At 41.9% G+C, this 19,255-nt stretch overlaps 1 pseudogene across 1 annotated transcript; it reads right to left on the bottom strand.

The window, feature by feature from the left end:
- Positions 1-17,008: 17,008 nt before the first annotated feature.
- On the bottom strand, positions 17,009-18,930 carry LOC309963798 (grpE protein homolog 2, mitochondrial-like; annotated as a pseudogene). The gene is made up of 2 exons: positions 18,917-18,930; positions 17,009-17,704 (listed from the first exon to the last, which is right to left on the bottom strand). The product of its transcript is annotated as a grpE protein homolog 2, mitochondrial-like (transcript).
- Between the last annotated feature and the right edge of the window lie 325 nt (positions 18,931-19,255).

The raw sequence follows: 19,255 nt of genomic DNA, 5'->3' as shown, positions 1-19,255 counted from the left end.
GGCGTAGAGAACGGACATGTGGGCACAGTGGGGGAAGGGGAGGGTGGGACGAATTGGGAGCTTATGATTGACATGTATACACTACCATGCGTAAAATAGATAGCTAGTAGGAACCTGCTATATAGCACAGGGAGCTCAGCTCGGTGCTCTGTGACAACCTAGATGGGTGGGGGTGGGGGTGGGGGTGGGGGTGGGGGGGTGGGAGGGAGGTCCAAGAGGGAGGGGATATGGAGATATATGTATACACATAGCTGGTTCACTTCATTGTACAGCAGAAACTAACACAGCATTGTAAAGCAATTATACTCCAATAAAAAAAACAAATAAATAAAAGTCATCATGAAGAGAGCTAACATCAGAAGATACTCAAATTCTTCTGTCCTAAATATTCAATACATTATGTATCTTCTTCATGATTTTAAAATCTACTGGTTAATGTAACTGGTTAATACAGTTAGAAATATAGAGTTGAAAAGAATATATGTTGTTGCCTCCTAGCTTCTTCAGTACCCAAGTCACTCTTTGATGCCTTTAGATACATGGAAGTCCACCCAGTCCCTTTTTAATGGCGTTGTGGTAGATTAAACATGCCCAGAAATCCTGGGACACACCTTCCTTCAAGAGGTGAGGCATATGTTCCCTCCTCTTAAAGCTTGGCACACTATGTGGTTGTTTTGACTGATGGACCAAAGTGGAAATGACACTGTGTCAGTCTCCAAGTCCAGGCTTTATGAGACCAGCAACTTCCATTTCCTGTCTCTTGACTCACTCACTCCTGGAGCCCTGAACTGCCTCATGAAGAATCTAGAGAGATCACCTGGAGAGACCCTGAGACCACCTGGCTGAGCTCATCCTTCTAGCCATAGTGCTAGGAATGTAAGTCTAGCACCACCAAGGTGCTAGGAATGTAAGTCTAGCCATCCAGGCCCTCCAGCCCAGCCCAGCTGGGTACCACCAAGTGGCTCCCTTGTCAATACCATGTAGAGCAGAAGAGGCACCAGGCAAACCTGCCCTAATTTCTGGCCCACAGATCTTGATATATAATAAAATGGTGGTTGTTTTAAGCAACTAAGTTTTGAGGTAGTTTACTAAGCAGCTGTGGGTAACCTGAACCCTCTGGCAATATTTCACATAGTGCCAGAGTTAGTAATCTGCTAAATCAGGTTACTTCTGAACTGACCTGGGACTGAAAGAGCACACCAAAACTACCCACAAGGAGGTCCTTAAAGCAGGCTGGACATCAAACATAGAGTGGTTTGGTGGCCAGGAAAGGCTAAATGATGACAGCCTCCACTTTGTGGAGCGGATACTTCTTTCTTCTGAGTGAGCTGCACTGAATGTTCATCACTAACTGTGGTGTCAGTGAGGATATAAAGGACCCAGTGCACACAAGCAATCCAAAGGAACATGGTACTCGTATACCAATTTTTTGAGTACTCACTGCGTATTGAGCACTGGAACAATAGCAACTGTGAGAAACAAGACTTATCCTTACAGATCTCATCATCTACTAGAAAAAATATTTATTCAGAATTATTTGCCCAATGATTTTGGAGGAGGGGGCAGTGGGTGGGGGGGAGGGAGAGAAGGCTGCATCATCCTGAACTACTGATGTCTGAACTCTGTCCAGATACCATTTCAACAATACAGTTAAGTCTTAGAATATTCAGCAAATTGTGGTGCCTCATATATATATGGGATTTGTGATTTGTCTTTTTTTTCCTACTTCATATAATGCCAAGGAAAACAAAACACCCTTGAGGATGCTTGATTTGTGGAAATGGGACCCTGCCTATATTTGCCATGACATGTTGGTTGCCAGGGAGAGCCCTGGTATGAGCTGAGACGTTTAAATGGAAGGTGTTGGTGCTTAAGACTGAGAAGTTCAGGGATGGTCTTGGTTTTAGGCTCTGCTGGATCCAGATGCTCAAATGATGTCATAAGGAAGCCATCTCTCTCCACCTTTTTGGCTGGACTTGCCTCTGAACTCTAGTCCCAGGTAGATCTCTCCCCGCATGGTGGCAAGATGACTGCCAGAAACCCCACGCTCATCCATATCTACCGGCAACCTCAGCAGAAAGAGAACTTCCCCTTTTCAATATTCCAGCAAAAGTTCCAAGATTGAGTCTGATTAATTGCCCCTCCCTGAACTGCTTCATTATGACCAGGGGAACGGAGTACTCTGCTGACCAGGCCAAGATCAGATATCCACCCCTCAAGTATGAAATTAATTTTTGTAATGTATTTTATTTAACTGAACATTTTCAAAATATTATCATTTGTTCAATATTAAAATGACTAATGACTTTTTTTTTTTTTTTTTTTTGCAGTACGCGGGTCTCTCACTGTCGTGGCCTCTCCCGTTGTGGAGCACAGGCTCCGGACGCGCAGGCTCAGCGGCCATGGCTCACGGCCCCAGCCGCTCCGCGGCATGTGGGATCTTCCCGGACCGGGGCACGAACCCGTGTCCCCTGCATCGGCAGGCAGACTCTCAACCACTGCGCCACGAGGGAAGCCCGACTAATGACTTTTTTATTCATATTAAACTGGAGTTTGCAGTGCGTATTTTACACTTATAGCCATCTCCATTTGGACTAGCCCCGTTCCAAGTGTTCGACAGCCACTAGCCGCATTGGATGGGCAACTCTAAAGATTCATTTTAGCATAAGTAGAATGAAATGGAACGGAACACAAGAGAATAGAACAGAATAGAATAGAAAAAAGGGTAACTTGGAACATGCAGGGGAAGAAAATCTCTGTTCCTATGGCTCTGGAGCCCTGTAAGGGAACATGGGAAAGAAGTTGTGTCTTCCTGGAGAGAGGTACAGATGTAGGCAACGGAGAAGGAAGCGCCATGCGGAAGGGCTGTAGGGACTCAAGGAGAGGATGCCCAGATGAAACACAGTACTCAGAATCAGGGAGAGAAATCTGGGTATCTCAGTGGATGCCACAGAGAAGAGATGCCTTGACCCAGGACTGGATGAGAGGAGGACACCACGGTAGAAGCCAGCTCTGACAGAAGCCAGCTCAGACCAGACCTCTCCCTGACCTCCACCCTCCTCCTTCCTTTGGGACTTAGGGAAGAGGAAAGACATGAGACCATGAATTGACTGAGAAAGATCTGATTTTTTTTTTTAATCTTAAAAGAGAGAAGAAAAGATAGCACTGTTTTCTTTCGAAGAATAGTTGATTTACAGTGTTGTGTTAGTTTCAGATGAACTTATATACAAAACAGAAATGACCCACAGACATGGAAAACAGACTTATGGTTAATAAAGGGGAAGGGGAGGGGAAGGAAAGATCTGATTTGACTGAGTTTACCCAGCATTGACTGGTTTGTGGAGGGAGTCTCAAAAAAGAAATTGCTTGGATATAAAAAATAAAGTTTTATACACTGCATATCAGAGCTTATTGGCCTGAAAATACCATTCCCAAAACAAAGTCTCAAAAACCCTGTGTGTTCAGGAAATAGAGCCAATGCTCCTTTCCCCTCCAGGGAGGGAAGTTTGGCGGTCATCCTCAACTAGCCAGAGGATTTTGCCTTCCCAGGGGATATTTGGCAATATCTGGAGACGTTTTTGGTGGTCACAGCTAGGGAGGGGAGGGCTATTTGGGGTGGAGGCCAGGGACGGTGCTGACCATCCTACAGTGCACAGGACAGCCTCCACCAGTAATGGTTATCCAGCCCCAAATGCCAGTAGTGCTAAGGCTGAGGAACCCTGGACTGAGCCAGTCTGAGATTCTTGAGACGTGTGTAGAGAGAAGAAAAGCAAATCTGTGTTGGACTAAGCCAGTCATAAAAGGAAAGCCGGGCCCCGGGTCAGCACATAATGTAGTTTCTATGGCGCTGCGGTAACTGAGCCTTGTCTCAAAGTAGTGAGTCGCCGGATAAACAGTAGGCTGAGCCAGGCCCAGCAGCTGAGGGCCCATAGGCTTCTGTTCTCTTTCCCTCCCCCTCCCCCTCCCCCTCTCCTTCCCCTTCTTCTCCTTCTCCTTTGCCTCTTCCCTCTTCCCGAACACTCTCCTCAAAGGAAGTCCCGGGAACTGCTGGGGAAGATGGCGGAAGAGTAAGACGCGGAGATCACCTTCCTCCCCACAGATACACCAGAAATACATCTACACGTGGAACAACTCCTACAAAACACCTACTGAACGCTGGCAGAAGACCTCAGACCTCCCAAAAGGCAAGAAACCCCCCCACGTACCTGGGTACGGCAAAAGAAAAAAGAATAAACAGAGACAAAAGGATAGGGGCGGGACCTGCACCAGTGGGAGGGAGCCGTGAAGGAGGAAAGGTTCCCACACCCTAGGAAGCCCCTTCGCGGGCGGAGACTGCGGGTGGCGGAGGGAGAAAGCTTTGGAGCCGCGGAGGAGAGGACAGCAACAGGGGTGCGGGGGGCAAAGCGGAGAGAGATTCCCGCACAGAGATCAGGGCCGACCGGCACTCACCAGCCGAGAGGCTTGTCTGCTCACCTGCCGGGGCGGGCGGGGCTGGGAGCTGAGGCTCCTTCGGTCGGAGCGCAGGGAGAGGACTGGGGTTGGCTGCGTGAACACAGCCTGCAGGCGGTTGGTGCGCCACGGCTGGCCGGGAGGGAGTCTGGGGAAAAGTCTGGACCTGCCGAAGAGGCAAGAGACTTTTTCTTCCCTCTTTGTTTACTGGTGCGCGAGGAGAGGGGATTAAGAGCGCTGCTTAAAGGAGCTCCAGAGACGGGCGCGAGCCGCGGCTAAAAGCGCGGACCCCAGAGACGGGCATGGGACGCTAAGGCTGCTGCTGTCGCCACCAAGGGGCCTGTGTGCGAGCACAGGTCACTCTCCACACCCCTCTTCCGGGGAGCCTGTGTAGCCCGCCACTGCCAGGGTCCCGGGATCCAGGGACACCTCCCCCGGAAGAACGCACAGTGCGCCTCAGGCTGGTGCAAAGTCACGCCGGCCTCTGCCGCCGCAGGCCCGCCCCGCACTCAGTGCCCCTCCCTCCCCCCTGGCCTGAGTGCGCCAGAGCCCCCGAATCAGCGGCTCCTTTAACGCTGTCCTGTCTGAGCGAAGAACAGACGCCCTCCGTCGACCTACACGCAGAGGCGGGGCCAAATCCAAAGCTGAGCCCCTGGGAGCTGTGAGAACAAAGAAGAGAAAGGGAAATCTCTCCCAGCAGCCTCAGAAGCAGCGGATTAAAGCTCCACAATCAATTTGATGTACCCTGCATCTGTGGAATACATGAATGGACAACGAATCATCCCAAATTAAGGAGGTGGACTTTGAGAGCAAGATTTATGATTTTTTCCTTTTTCTTTTTTTGTGAGTGTGTATGTGTATGCTTCTGTGTGAGATTTTGTCTGTATAGCTTTGCTTCCACAATTTGTCCGAGGGTTCTATCTGTCCGTTTTTTTTTTTAATTTTTTTTCTTTTTTCCTCTTAAAAATTATTTTTTTATTTTAATAACTTTATTATATTTTATCTTACTTTATTTTATTTCACTTTATCTTCTTTTGTTCCTTCCTTCCTTCCTTCCTTCCTCCCTCCCTCCCTCCCTCCTTTCTTTCTTTCTTTCTTTCTTTGTTTCTTTCTGCTTCTACTAATTCTTTCTTTCTACTTTATCTCCCTTTTATTCTGAGCCGAGTGGATGAAAGGCTCTTGGTGCTGCAGCCAGGAGTCAGTGCTGTGCCTCTGAGGTTGGAGAGCCAACTTCAGGACACTGGTCCACAAGAGACCTCCCAGCTCCACATAATATCAAACGGCGAAAATCTCCCAGAGACCTCCATCTCAGCACCAGCACCCAGCTTCACTCAACGACCAGCAAGCTACAGTGCTGAACATCCTATGCCAAACAACTAGCAAGACAGGAACACAACCCCACCCATTAGCAGAGAGGCTGCCCAAAATCATAATAAGTCCACAGACACCCCAAAACACACCACCAGACATGGACCTGCCCACCAGAAAGACAAGATCCAGTCTCATCCACCAGAACACAGGCACTAGTCCCCTCCACCAGGAAGCCTACACAACCCACTGAACCAACCTTAGCCACTGGGGACAGACACCAAAAACAACGGGAACTACGAAGCTGCAGCCTGCAAAAAGGAGACCCCAAACACAGTAAGATAAGCAAAATGAGAAGACAGAAAAACACACAGCAAATGAAGGAGCAAAATAAAAACCCACCAAACCTAAGGAATGAAGAGGAAATAGGCAGTCTACCTGAAAAAGAATTCAGAATAATGATAGTAAAGATGATCCAGAATCTTGGAAATAGAATAGACAAAATGCAAGAAACATTTAACAAGGACCTAGAAGAACTAAAGATGAAACAAACAACGATGAACAACACAATAAATGACATTTAAAATATTCGACATGGGATTAATAGCAGAATAACTGAGGCAGAAGAATGGATAAGTGACCTGGAAGATAAAATAATGGAAATAACTACTGCAGAGCAGAATAAAGAAAAAAGAAAGAAAAGAACTGAGGACAGTCTCAGAGACATCTGGGACAACATTAAACACACCATTCGAATTATAGGGGTTCCAGAGGAAGAAGAGAAAAAGGAAGGGACTGAGAAAATATTTGAAGAGATTATAGTTGAAAACTTCCCTAATATGGGAAAGGAAATAGTTAATCAAGTCCAGGAAGCACAGAGAGTCCCATACAGGATAAATCCAAGGAGAAATACGCCAAGACACATATTAATCAAACTGTTAAAAATTAAAAACAAAGAAAACATATGAAAAGCAGCAAGGGAAAAACAACAAATAACACACAAGGGAATCCCCATAAGGTTAACAGCTGATATTTCAGTAGAAACTCTGCAAGCCAGAAGGGACTGGCAGGACATATTTAAAGTGATGAAGGAGAAAAACCTGCAACCAAGATTACTCTACCCAGCAAGGATCTCATTCAGATTTGATGGAGAAATTAAAAGCTTTACAGACAAGCAAAAGCTAAGAGAGTTCAGCACTACCAAACCAGCTTTACAACAAATGCTAAAGGAACTTTTCTAGGCAAGAAACACAAGAGAAGGAAAAGACCTACAATAACGAACCCAAAACAATTAAGAAAATGGGAATAGGAACATACATATCGATAATTACCTTAAATGTAAATGGATTGATGCTCCCACCAAAAGACACAGATTGGCTGAATGGATACAAAAACAAGACCCATATATTTGCTGTCTACAAGAGACCCACTTCAGACCTAGAGACACATACAGACTGAAAGTAAGGGGATGGAAAAAGATATTTCATGCAAATGGAAACCAAAAGAAAGCTGGAGTAGCAATTCTCATATCAGACAGAATAGACTTTAAAATAAGGACTATTAGAAGACACAGAGAAGGACACTACATAATGATCAAGGGATCAATCCAAGAAGAAGATATAACAATTGTAAATATTTATGCACCCAACATAGGAGCACCTCAATACATAAGGCAAATACTAACAGCCATAAAAGGGGAAATCAACAGTAACACATTCATAGTAGGGGACTTTAACACCCCACTTTCACCAATGGACAGATCATCCAAAATGAAAATAAATAAGGAAACACAAGCTCTAAATGATACATTAAACAAGATGGACTTCATTGATATTTATAGGACATTCCATCCAAAAACAACAGAATACACATTTTTCTCAAGTGCTCATGGAACATTCTCCAGGATCATATCCTGGGTCACAAACCAAGCCTTGGTAAATTTAAGAAAATTGAAATTGTATCAAGTATCTTTTCTGACCACAACGCTATGAGACTACATATCAATTACAGGAAAAGATCTGTAAAAAATACAAACACATGGAGGCTAAACAATACACTACTTAATAACGAAGTGATCACTGAAGAAATCAAAGAGGAAATAAAAAAATACCTAGAAACAAATGACAATGGAGACATGACGACCCAAAATCTATGGGATGCAGCAAAAGCAGTTCTAAGAGGGAAGTTTATAGCAATACAATCCTACCTCAAGAAACAGGAAACATCTCAAATAAACAACCTAACCTTGCACCTAAAGCAATTAGAGAAAGAAGAACAAAAAAACCCCAAAGTTAGCAGAAGGAAAGAAATCATAAAAATCAGATCAGAAATAAATGAAAAAGAAATGAAGGAAACGATAGCAATGATCAATAAAACTAAAAGCTGGTTCTTTGAGAAGATAAACAAAATTGATAAACCATTAGCCAGACTCATCAAGAAAAAAGGGAGAAAGACTCAAATCAATAGAATTAGAAATGAGAAAGGAGAAGTAACAACTGACACTGCAGAAATACAAAGCATCATGAGAGATTACTACAAGCAGCTCTATGCCAATAAAATGGACAACCTGGAAGAAATGGACAAATTCTTAGAAATGTACAACCTGCCAAGACTGAATCAGGAAGAAATAGAAAATATGAACAGACTAATGACAAGCACTGAAATTGAAACTGTGATTTAAAATCTTCCAACAAACAAAAGCCCAGGCCCAAATGGCTTCACAGGCGAATTCTATCAAACATTTAGAGACGAGCTAACACCTATCCTTCTCAAACTCTTCCAGAATATAGCAGAGGAAGGAACACTCCCAAATTCCTTCTACGAGGCCACCATCACCTTGATACCAAAACCAGACAAGGATGTCACAAAGAAAGAAAACTACAGGCCAATATCACTGATGAACATAGATGCAAAAATCCTCAACAAAATACTAGCAAACAGAATCCAACAGCACATTAAAAGGATCATACGTCATGATCAAGTGGGGTTTATTCCAGGAATGCAAGGATTCTTCAATATACGCAAATCAATCAATATGATACACCATATTAACAAATTGAAGGAGAAAAACCATATGATCATCTCAATAGATACAGAGAAAGCTTTCAACAAAATTCAACACCCATTTATGATAAAAACCCTGCAGAAAGTAGGCATAGAGGGAACTTTCCTCAACATAATAAAGGCCATATATGACAAACCCACAGCCAACATCGTCCTCAATGGTGAACAACTGAAAGCATTTCCACTAAGATCAGGAACAAGACAAGGTTGCCCACTCTCACCACTCTTATTCAACATAGTTTTGGAAGTTTTAGCCACAGCAATCAGAGAAGAAAAGGAAATAAAAGGAATCCAAATCGGAAAAGAAGAAGTAAAGCTGTCACTGTTTGCAGATGATATGATACTATACATAGAGAATCCTAAAGATGCTACCAGAAAACTACTAGAGCAAATCAATGAATTTGGTAAAGTAGCAGGATACAAAATTAATGCACAGAAATCTCTGGCATTCCTATACACTAATGATGAAAAATCTGAAAGTGAAATCAAGAAAACACTCCCATTTACCACTGCAACAAAAAGAATAAAATATCTAGGAATAAACCAACCTAAGGAGACAAAAGATCTATATGCAGAAAATTATAAGACACTGATGAAAGAAATTAAAGATGATACAAATAGATGGAGAGATATACCATGTTCTTTCATTGGAAGAATCAACATTGTGAAAATGACTCTACTACCCAAAGCAATCTACAGATTCAATGCAATCCCTATCAAACTACCACTGGCATTTTTTACAGAACTAGAACAAAAAATTCCACAATTTGTATGGAAACACAAAAGGCCCCGAATAGCCAAAGCAATCTTGAGAACGAAAAACAGAGCTGGAGGAATCAGGCTCCCTGACTTTAGACTATACTACACAGCTACAGTAATCAAGACAGTATGGTACTGGCACAAAAACAGAAATATAGATCAATGGAACAGGATAGAAAGCCCAGAGAAAAACCCACGCACATATGGTCACCTTATCTTTGATAAAGGAGGCAGGTACATGTATAAGAATGAAATTAGAACACTCCCTAACACCATACACAAAAATAAGCTCAAAATGGATTAAAGACCTAAATGTAAGGCCAGAAACTATCAAACTCTTAGAGGAAAACATAGGCAGAACACTCTATGACATAAATCACAGCAAGATCCTTTTTGACCCACCTCCTAGGGAAATGGAAATAAAAACAAAAATAAACAAATGGGACCTAATGAAACTTCAAACCTTTTGCACAGCAAAGGAAACCATAAACAAGACCAAAAGACAACCCCCAGAATGGGAGAAAATATTTGCAAATGAAGCAACTGACAAAGGATTAATCTCCAAAATTTATAAGCAGCTCATACAGCTCAATAACAAAAAAACAAACAACCCAATCCAAAAATGGGCAGAAGACCTAAATAGACATTTCTCCAAAGAAGATATACAGTCTGCCAATAAACACATGAAAGAATGCTCAACATCATTAATCATTAGAGAAATGCAAATCAAAACTACAATGAGATATCATCTCACAGCAGTCAGAATGGCCATCATCACAAAATCTAGAAACAATAAATGCTGGAGAGGGTGTGGAGAAAAGGGAACACTCTTGCACTGTTGGTGGGAATGTAAATTGATACAGCCATTGTGGAGAACAGTATGGAGGTTCCTTAAAAAACTAAAAATAGAACTACTATATGACCCAGCAATCCCACTACTGGGCATATACCCTGAGAAAACCATAATTCAAAAAGAGTCATGTACCAAAATGTACATTGCAGCTCTATTTACAATAGCCCGGAGATGGAAACAACCTAAGTGTCCATCAACAGATGAATGGATAAAGAAGATGTGGCACATATATACAATGGAATATTACTCAGCCATAAAAAGAAACGAAATTGAGCTATTTGTAATGAGGTGGATAGACCTAGAGTCTTTCATACAGAATGAAGTAGGTCAGAAAGAGAAAGACAAATACCGTATGCTAACACATATATATGGAATTTAAGGAAAAAAATGTCATGAAGAACCTAGGGGTAAGACAGGAATAAAGACACAGACCTACTAGAGAATGGACTTGAGGATATGGGGAGGGGGAAGGGTAAGCTGTGACAAAGCGAGAGAGAGGCATGGACATATATACACTACCCAACGTAAGGCAGATAGCTAGTGGGAAGCAGCCGCGTAGCACAGGGAGATCAGCTCGGTGCTTTGTGGCCGCCTGGAGGGGTGGGATAGGGAGGTTGGGAGGGAGGGAGACGCAAGAGGGAAGAGATGTGGGAACATATGTATATGTATAACTGATTCACTTTGTTATAAAGCAGAAACTAACACACCATTGTAAAGCAATTATACTCCAATAAGGATGTAAAAAAAAAAAAAAGAAAGTCCCCCCACCTCAGGTGGGGACTGAGGCAGATAAACTGAGGTGATAAATGGCCACCAAGGCTTCTCATCCCTGCACGCTCTCAGCCCAGCCAGAGGCAGAGGCCTCGGCTGCAAGACCCCAGCTGCTGGCATTTTTTTTCCCCACTGCAGAGGGTACCCAGGAGGCAGCTGTGGAGAATGAGTCAGGCTGGACAGTTTCATTGGCTTCTTCCCTCTGAGCCTCGCTCACACTTTGTCCTCCTCTAGAACAGGGCCACTCCATTGTTGTTTAAGAGTCATCTGGAGAGCTCGTTCGTGCCCAGCCTCCTGGGCTGGCCTTCAGAGATTCTGAATCAGTAGGTCTGGGGTCCAGGGTGTCCAACACTTCCCAGTTTGCCTGGGATTTCCCCAGGTTTAGCACCGGCAGCCCTGCATCCCAGCAAACACTGATGGCTGGTAACCCTAGGTAGGGCCCAAGATTTTGCATTTCTAAGAGTATCCCAGGGAATGCTGATGCTTCCACATTCTGCCACACTCTGCCATGCAATGCCGGCCCACCGCACAAGGCCTAGGGATTTCACTTGTACTCCCAGGTCTAGCGCAAATTAAATTGCCTTCAGAAAGAGTTCCCAGGAATCCCTGTTCTCCCCCTCCCCCAACTCAGCAGCAATCATGGTAACATCTCACTGCAATGTGATGGGATGTACTGGTTTGTTTTTGTTTTCGTTTTTGTTTCGTTTATTTGCGGTACGCGGGCCTCTCACCGCTGTGGCCCCTCCCGCTGCGGAGCACAGGCTCCGGACGCGCAGGCTCAGCGGCCATGGCTCACGTGCCCAGTCGCTCCGCGGCATGTGGGATCCTCCCGGACCGGGGCACGAATCCGTGTCCCCTGCATCGGCAGGCGGACTCTCAACCACTGTGCCACCAGGGAAACGCTGTTTTTGTTTTTTTGTCTTTTTTTCTGCTGACATACTCCAAGTCTCCTTCGGGACAGGAATCACATTTTCACATCTTTCCCACTGTTATGGGAATCCATGACTCCAAACATATGGAAGATAATACAGAGATTTGTTGAATAAACACAGCTAACATTTATTGAGTGCTAACCAGTCACCAGGAACTGTGCTAAGCACTTTATACAGCTTAACTCGTGTCATCCTCACAATGGCCCTGTGTGACAGGTGCTGTTATTTCCCCCATTTTACAGATGAGGAAGCTAAGGTACGGAAGAAGTACAAGACATAGTCACAGAACTGGAAGGTGATAGAACTAGGATTCTAACTCCAATCTGATATCAGAGCCCACAGTCTTACCCACTACACTATGCTATCTACAACAAAGAAATGAAAACAGAAGTGGATCTGATGCAGGAATCATTACTATTTATTTATTTAGAATATATCTCACTTTTTCATTGGAGTCCATGTGCCTGAACTGTGTGCGTTCAAAACAGATTCACATTGTCTTTCTGGGAATAATGCTGGGCTGTTTAATTTTAACTTTGAATCTGCACTGAACACTGATTCACCATTGTTTATAGCAATTTTTTGGTCCAAGGGAAAGTAGATGTTCTGAGCGAAAGACATGTTTGTCAGCCCTTTGAGAGATACTGTCCACCATTCTATGGAAATCCAGTCTCATCCCTGGGGATTACAAGGGACTAATAAGGCTTCTGGTTCCATTGATGAGCACATGACCCAGACCTGGCCTATCAGAGCACTCCATCTCTTTACTCACAGAGGTTGGTTTAGAAGTGTGCACATGACCCAAGCCTGGCCAATGAGAACATTCCATCCTTTAAACACAGAGATTGGTTCAGGGGATGCTAAACCAAACCCTTCCTGAAATTTCCTTGAGCCATCTGAAAGTCTAAGTTTCCGTTTGTCTAGAATAACAAGTTTGAAACTATGAAATAACCTAGGGCCACTGGTGGCGATTTTTGCAGATATGGAACATCTCTACCTGAGTATGACACCAACATAGACAGAATGTGAGCCAAGAGATGGAGAGAAATATAATCTTCCTCCCATGATTTGAACCCCTGAATCCAGATATCTAGTTACTGGGTCAATAAATTTCCTTGATTGTTTAAGCCAGGTAGATTGGATTTCTATCTTTTGCAACCCAAAGAATCATGGCTAATGTATCTTACCCATGAAAAAGTAAAAGTTGGGTATTAGTGGGTAGGAAAAATTGAATACCTTGAATTCTATTAATAATTATTTTATAGCACCCTAATATTTCAATGCTTACTTTATTACCTTCTGTAAGAAAGACTAATGGTAGATGGCCATCAAATTCTGCCTACTTTGTCACAAGAATAAGCTGAACATAGACCAGGAAGTAATCAATATAAGTGAGCAAATAGGTCTTTTTAGAGTTGGCATGGGGATTGTGTTTTGGTTTGACTTTCTACCAACTTTCCTTTCTTGATTACTACTACTTAAGAATCTGTGGTCAGATAGGTTTTTTAAAAATGCATGTGTCAGTTAATTTTTAGGTGTGGCAAATTTACAGAATTTTCTGAATATGTAGAAGAATTAAACATCACCTGAACCAGTTCTTATAACAAGCTGTCTCTCTTTAATATGGTGTCAGTTGATTTTTTTTTTATTTCAATTAAGGTTTTATTAAAGTTGTTTCTGAAGATTATATTTCATCCTTAGTCTTCCTTATCTGATTTTGCTTTAGTGTTTAAGAACCTTTCTTCACTTATTAAATCCTTTGCCATGAAAGAGCACCACATAACTTATATCAGTATCAAACTGAATAATTCCTTTATGGAAGTGAGGAAAATCCACAAAAGATTCCTAAAATCCAAGCACTAAAGCACCAAGACCCCTCTTCAAATGAGCCAAAGCTTCCTTACACATGTCATCTGCAAGCCAATGATGTCTTGTTACTTTACCATCAAGATGAAAATAATTAAGAACACTGAAACAATTTTCTTATTTCTCCAGTCTAAAAATGTAGATTTCCTCGTTATGGTTAAAACAGACACACACGAAAAACAGAAGCTGAAAGGAAAATAAGTTCACTGTGATTGATTAGCTTACAATTTTTTTTTATAGTCAAGCACCGCTTAACCAATCTTTCCCTTCCCCTAGACTTTAGGCAACTATAAAAACATACGAAAAACAATGTGTATAATAAAAGGCGATAAAAACAAATATTTGAGGGCCTACTGTAGTAGGTAACTTGCACATTTCATTTAATCCTCACAATATTTTGAAATTATAACCATTTTACAAACATGGAGGCAGGCTCAGAAGAGTGAAGTGACTAGGCTGGGAATTATGTTCAGGGTGATGCCTACTAAGCGTATGGTCTATTATGCTGCACTGGCTCCTGAAAGCCCTTCAACTTTTTGAGATTCTCACTGTTATAGCGCCGTCTTCTATATTTATACTTTTAAGTCTGCAAAACTACTGAATAATAGAAGAATCTAAAATTATTCTCAGTCTACTTGTTAAAACAGGAGGTTGCAAGGAATATTTAAAAACTCTTCAAGTAATCAGAACATTCCACACCTAAAATTATGGTTATTCTAATTTACTGGTAATGATAGCTAGTGATCCAGAAATACACAGGAAATCATAATTGGCTCATTTTCTTTTCGTCACTATTTGTCAATCTCAAAGGAATGAAGGCCAAAAAAGACAAATTATTTTTTTTTTAATAAATGATACTTAGAGACTGAGTATTTATTTATTTATTTATTAGAAGATGTTGGGGGTAGGAGTTTATTAATTAATTTATTTATTTTTGCTGTGTTGGGTCTTCGTTTCTGTGCGAGGGCTTTCTCTAGTTGTGGCAAGCGGGGGCCACTCTTCATCGTGGTGCGCGGGCCTCTCACTATCGCGGCCTCTCTTGTTGCGGAGCACAGGCTCCAGACACGTAGACTCAGTAGTTGTGGCTCACGGGCCTACTTGCTCCACGGCATGTGGGATCCTCCCAGACCAGGGCTCGAACCTGTGTCCCCTGCAGTAGCAGGCAGATTCTCAACCGCTGCGCCACCAGGGAAGCCCCAAGACAAATTCTTATTGTGAAATCTGATTGCTCGTTATATTTACAGTGTGAACTTAGTGGAATGTCAAAAGAGGTTCTGGTTTTAAAATCTCACCATCAATCTTTTGCTTGCATCTTAGAAGCATGTTATTTGGTTTTTTTAAGTGTCTAAATCTGGTGGAGGTGGTAGGACCCATTGGGGGATGGCTTTGCTGATACATGTTTGTGTAGTATGCTAGAACTATCTATGACATCTAAGAGGATAACTTTCACCATCCCACAGAATGGGGTCATAGAGTTCTGGTAGAAATGGATTTATTTTATGGGTAAGTAACTTAAACCTAAACCTGGGCAATCTGGACACCTAACAACATTTAATTGTCTGCTGGGGAAATATTTGCATGTTTGTTATAGAACTGTTGAATCTTAAATGACTGAAGTTAATAGACAGTTGTTTCTTACTTAAGTTCTCACTGAAATTGAGTTTACTAGTTTTAGAGTTTTTTTTTTCTTTGAGTCCAGTCCTAAAAAGACTATGTTTTCATACTTCAGAAGAAGCTGAAAGGGTGAGATTAGATCATCATTAAGGCTGCTTCTAACATTAAAATATCCATATGACCTCCTTTCTAATGTCCAATTGATTGATATATAATTCATTCACTAACTCATTTATTGAATAAATTTTTTACAGAACACTGTCTATAAGCAAGACTGAAATAAAAAATATACACATAGGCTCATTAACTCTAGGAGGTCAATACATAAAAGGGGAGCTAGATCTTTACACATGTGACATAAGACAGACACAAAAACTGGGAAATAAAGCTTGTCAATGTAAGAGAGGTAGTGAATTGTGAGTACCCCACCCCACCCCCCAAAACACCCCGAAACCTAGCATAACTAAAGAGGAATCATGGGAACCTAACATTTTTTTGTCCTGACCACCTCCCCACATAATCTAATAAAGGATCATAAGGTTAATCTGACAAAGTGGCAGAGGATTTAAGGGCTGGTGGAAAGAGAAGTTGTGGGTAAATTACCTATATAGACCAATTTAGGTCATTAGCTGTTGGTGCTGCCTCAATTTCCCTGAAATGATTATATACCTAGGAAGGCTGAAAATAACTTGAAGATAATTCAACAAAGAAAGCACAAGGTTTCTTGGCCATGCTTGCTTGAAAGGGACCTGATATCTTGATTTCTTGCTAGTCCCTGCCTTCCAAGCCTTGCCTTGTAGATGGGATTTGAAAAGGGATAATGAGTGTGAATATGAAGTCTATCTGGCAGGAACTACAAGGACAAAAGAAAAATGAAATAAAAATGGGAAGTCTGAAAATCTATGTGCATAAAAATCAACCCAAATGATTTAAATGCATACAACTATAAAGCTTTATCATTTAAGTACCCAAATGTTAAACCAATCCCTGCCATCTCCTTTTCCCACGAATACAAGATTCTATACAATTCCTATTATAGGGGTCATTAGTAATGAACATTTAGTTAAAAATAAACATATACTCATTTCCACCTTTAAGAAAGATTTTGGGTTGAAAGTCATCAGAGTACCAATTTAAAACTAATTTTCTTAAACATATTTTGATAAGACCACAGGAACACTTGTCACATTGTTCAAATGCCCAATGGCAAGACTTCTGATGAGACCAAACAGGTCACATGAAATCAACAGAGTATCTTAGAAATAAAGCCAATATGACTAAATCCAAGACAGATCACATGAAGTACCTTATGTACAATACGAACCTAGTTTAATATATAAAGGAATCACAGGTGACTGCACTCTGGGAGAACATTCAGTTCCTCTGGGCCCATTCATAGTCTTCTCTGAGATCCTACCACCACTTCCACCTGGGCGAGTCTAATGGCGCAGCCATGAAGCTTGTAGCCATCCTGCCTTACTGATGCCACAGTGCCAGGCTGTACCCCAACACCAGCTGGCACATGACAGTAAGTTCATGCTCATGAGGGTCATATTTGTCACCAATGGATGTCAGCTTCTCCAGGCCATGTTTGGCAAACACACTTTTCAGCTTTGTTTCTAAAAATGACAAGCCTCAGAAGATCTTCTCCAGAGTGAGCGTCTGGTCCCCAGGCTCTGTTTCTTCAGAAATACACTCTGTAGTCTTCTCCAAAATGTCTGCCACCTCCACCAAATCCTTACAGAAACTCTGAATTCCAAATATCTTGGCATCTTCTGCACATCTCTGGGTTCGCCTTCTTATATTTTCACCATCAGTTACAGCTCTCTGGTATCTCACTGTGAAACCCTGTACTTCCTTCTCCAGTCTAACAGCTTTTAGCTTTCAGGCTCGTTCTGCAAGAGAGGGCCCAAGTTTATCAGGAGGGTCCTCAGAATTGCAGTCTCCACCTGCGGTCCTCTGGGTGACAGTGCTGAAAGGATGCAGCCATCCCCTGCCATCTGACGTGGCACTCGAGGCCAGGAGAGGCTGCATCCACCGCCGGACAGCCCACGGGGACCTGGTGGCCGTGTTCCCCAACTCGGCTGACCTGTCAGTTGATTATTAAAAGCCAACTTGTCAGAAAAATCTGTACTTGTATCAAGATTACATCCTTGAACCCGAAGAAATACAAACAATAAGTATATTGCTAATAAGGCCACCTGAAGTAGTGGTCAAACTGAATCCTTAACTGATAATGCACTAGCACTGTAGAACCTAGAGAGCAAAGGAATCCTGGTAAATGACTACATAAACTAAAAGACTTCTCTTCAGCCCGCGTGTTGTTTGTTTCTGTTTGGATGATTTATTTAAGAGTGACATGGTTTCCCTCTGGCCATCGTCTTTATTTTCTTCGGCTCTTTAATCATTATGTGTGCCGTGCACCGCCTAGGACCCTGACGTCATTAAGTGCCTTATAAGCAACTAGTTCCAAATGACCTGCTTGCCAGTGCAAACATGTCTGACAGGTTTAGTGACAACCCAACTCGCATATAAGGGGCTGAACCAGCCAGGCACAGGCTCTTCTCCACTGGTACACACACAACCAGGTCCAGGGTTATTTCGGAATTGAAATCCTGACTTGGGCTGCAAGGCTATCTTCCAAACTCCCCTGAAAAATGCCGTCCGTCAATTCTATGCCTTCTTCCCTTCTTGCAGAGATGTTTATTGGGGTCTACAGCTGGGATCATAGAAATGAGTAAGACTCATTCTCTTTCTTGAGGAACTTCTAGTCTGCAGGGAGACAGGTCTATTGCTATATTTACGACATACCCTAAAAGTACTTAGATGTGGACCACAGGCTTCAGGATCACAAAAGAGGGGAGCTCTTTAGGATAGAGAATATTTTCTCTGTTACAAATATTTTCTTAATGAGTACCCTAGTGTTTACCTCCCTTTCTTGGACATAGTCCTAACTCAGGATACTTCTAAATAAAACTAAAAATTATTTTCTACTAATAAGGACCTACTGTGTAGCACAGGGAACTCTACTCAATACTCTGTAATAGCCTATATGGGAAAAGAATCTTAAAAAAGAGTGGATATATGTATATGTACAACTGATCCACTTTGCTGTACACCTGAAACTAACACAACATTGTAAATCAACTATACTCCAAAATTTTTTTTTCAATTAATTTATAGCTCTATGTGCTATATAACTTTAATATGACTAAAATTTTCCCTACTTTCTATTTGGAAATTGTTGTAATGTAGAAAAAATTTGAAAGAGTTCTATAATGAACCCCTGTAAATGCTTTACCGAGATTCACCCATTGTGAACATTTCCCCCATGTTTGTTTTATCTTCTCTCAGTCTCTCAAAATATATATTTGCTAAACTGCTTGAAAATAAGTTGCAGTTATCATGGTACTTCTTCCCTAAATAATTCAACCAATGTTGCCTGAGAATTAGGACATTTTCCTACAAAAACCCTATATGATTATCACACCTAAGAAATTTAACAATGCCGTAATATAATTTAATGTACAATACACATTCAATTTTACCCAGTTGCCTCAAATATATATTTTATAGCTTTAAATATATATATATATTTTTTATAGCTTTTAAAAAATATCTAAGATATAATCAAGGCTTA

The sequence above is a fragment of the Leucopleurus acutus genome, assembly GCF_964270905.1.
Source record: "Leucopleurus acutus genome assembly, chromosome: 7".
In the NCBI taxonomy this organism is placed as follows: domain Eukaryota; kingdom Metazoa; phylum Chordata; class Mammalia; order Artiodactyla; family Delphinidae; genus Leucopleurus; species Leucopleurus acutus.
The sequence above is the reverse complement of the archived record's forward strand: the minus strand, read 5'-3'. Positions and strand labels throughout refer to the sequence as shown.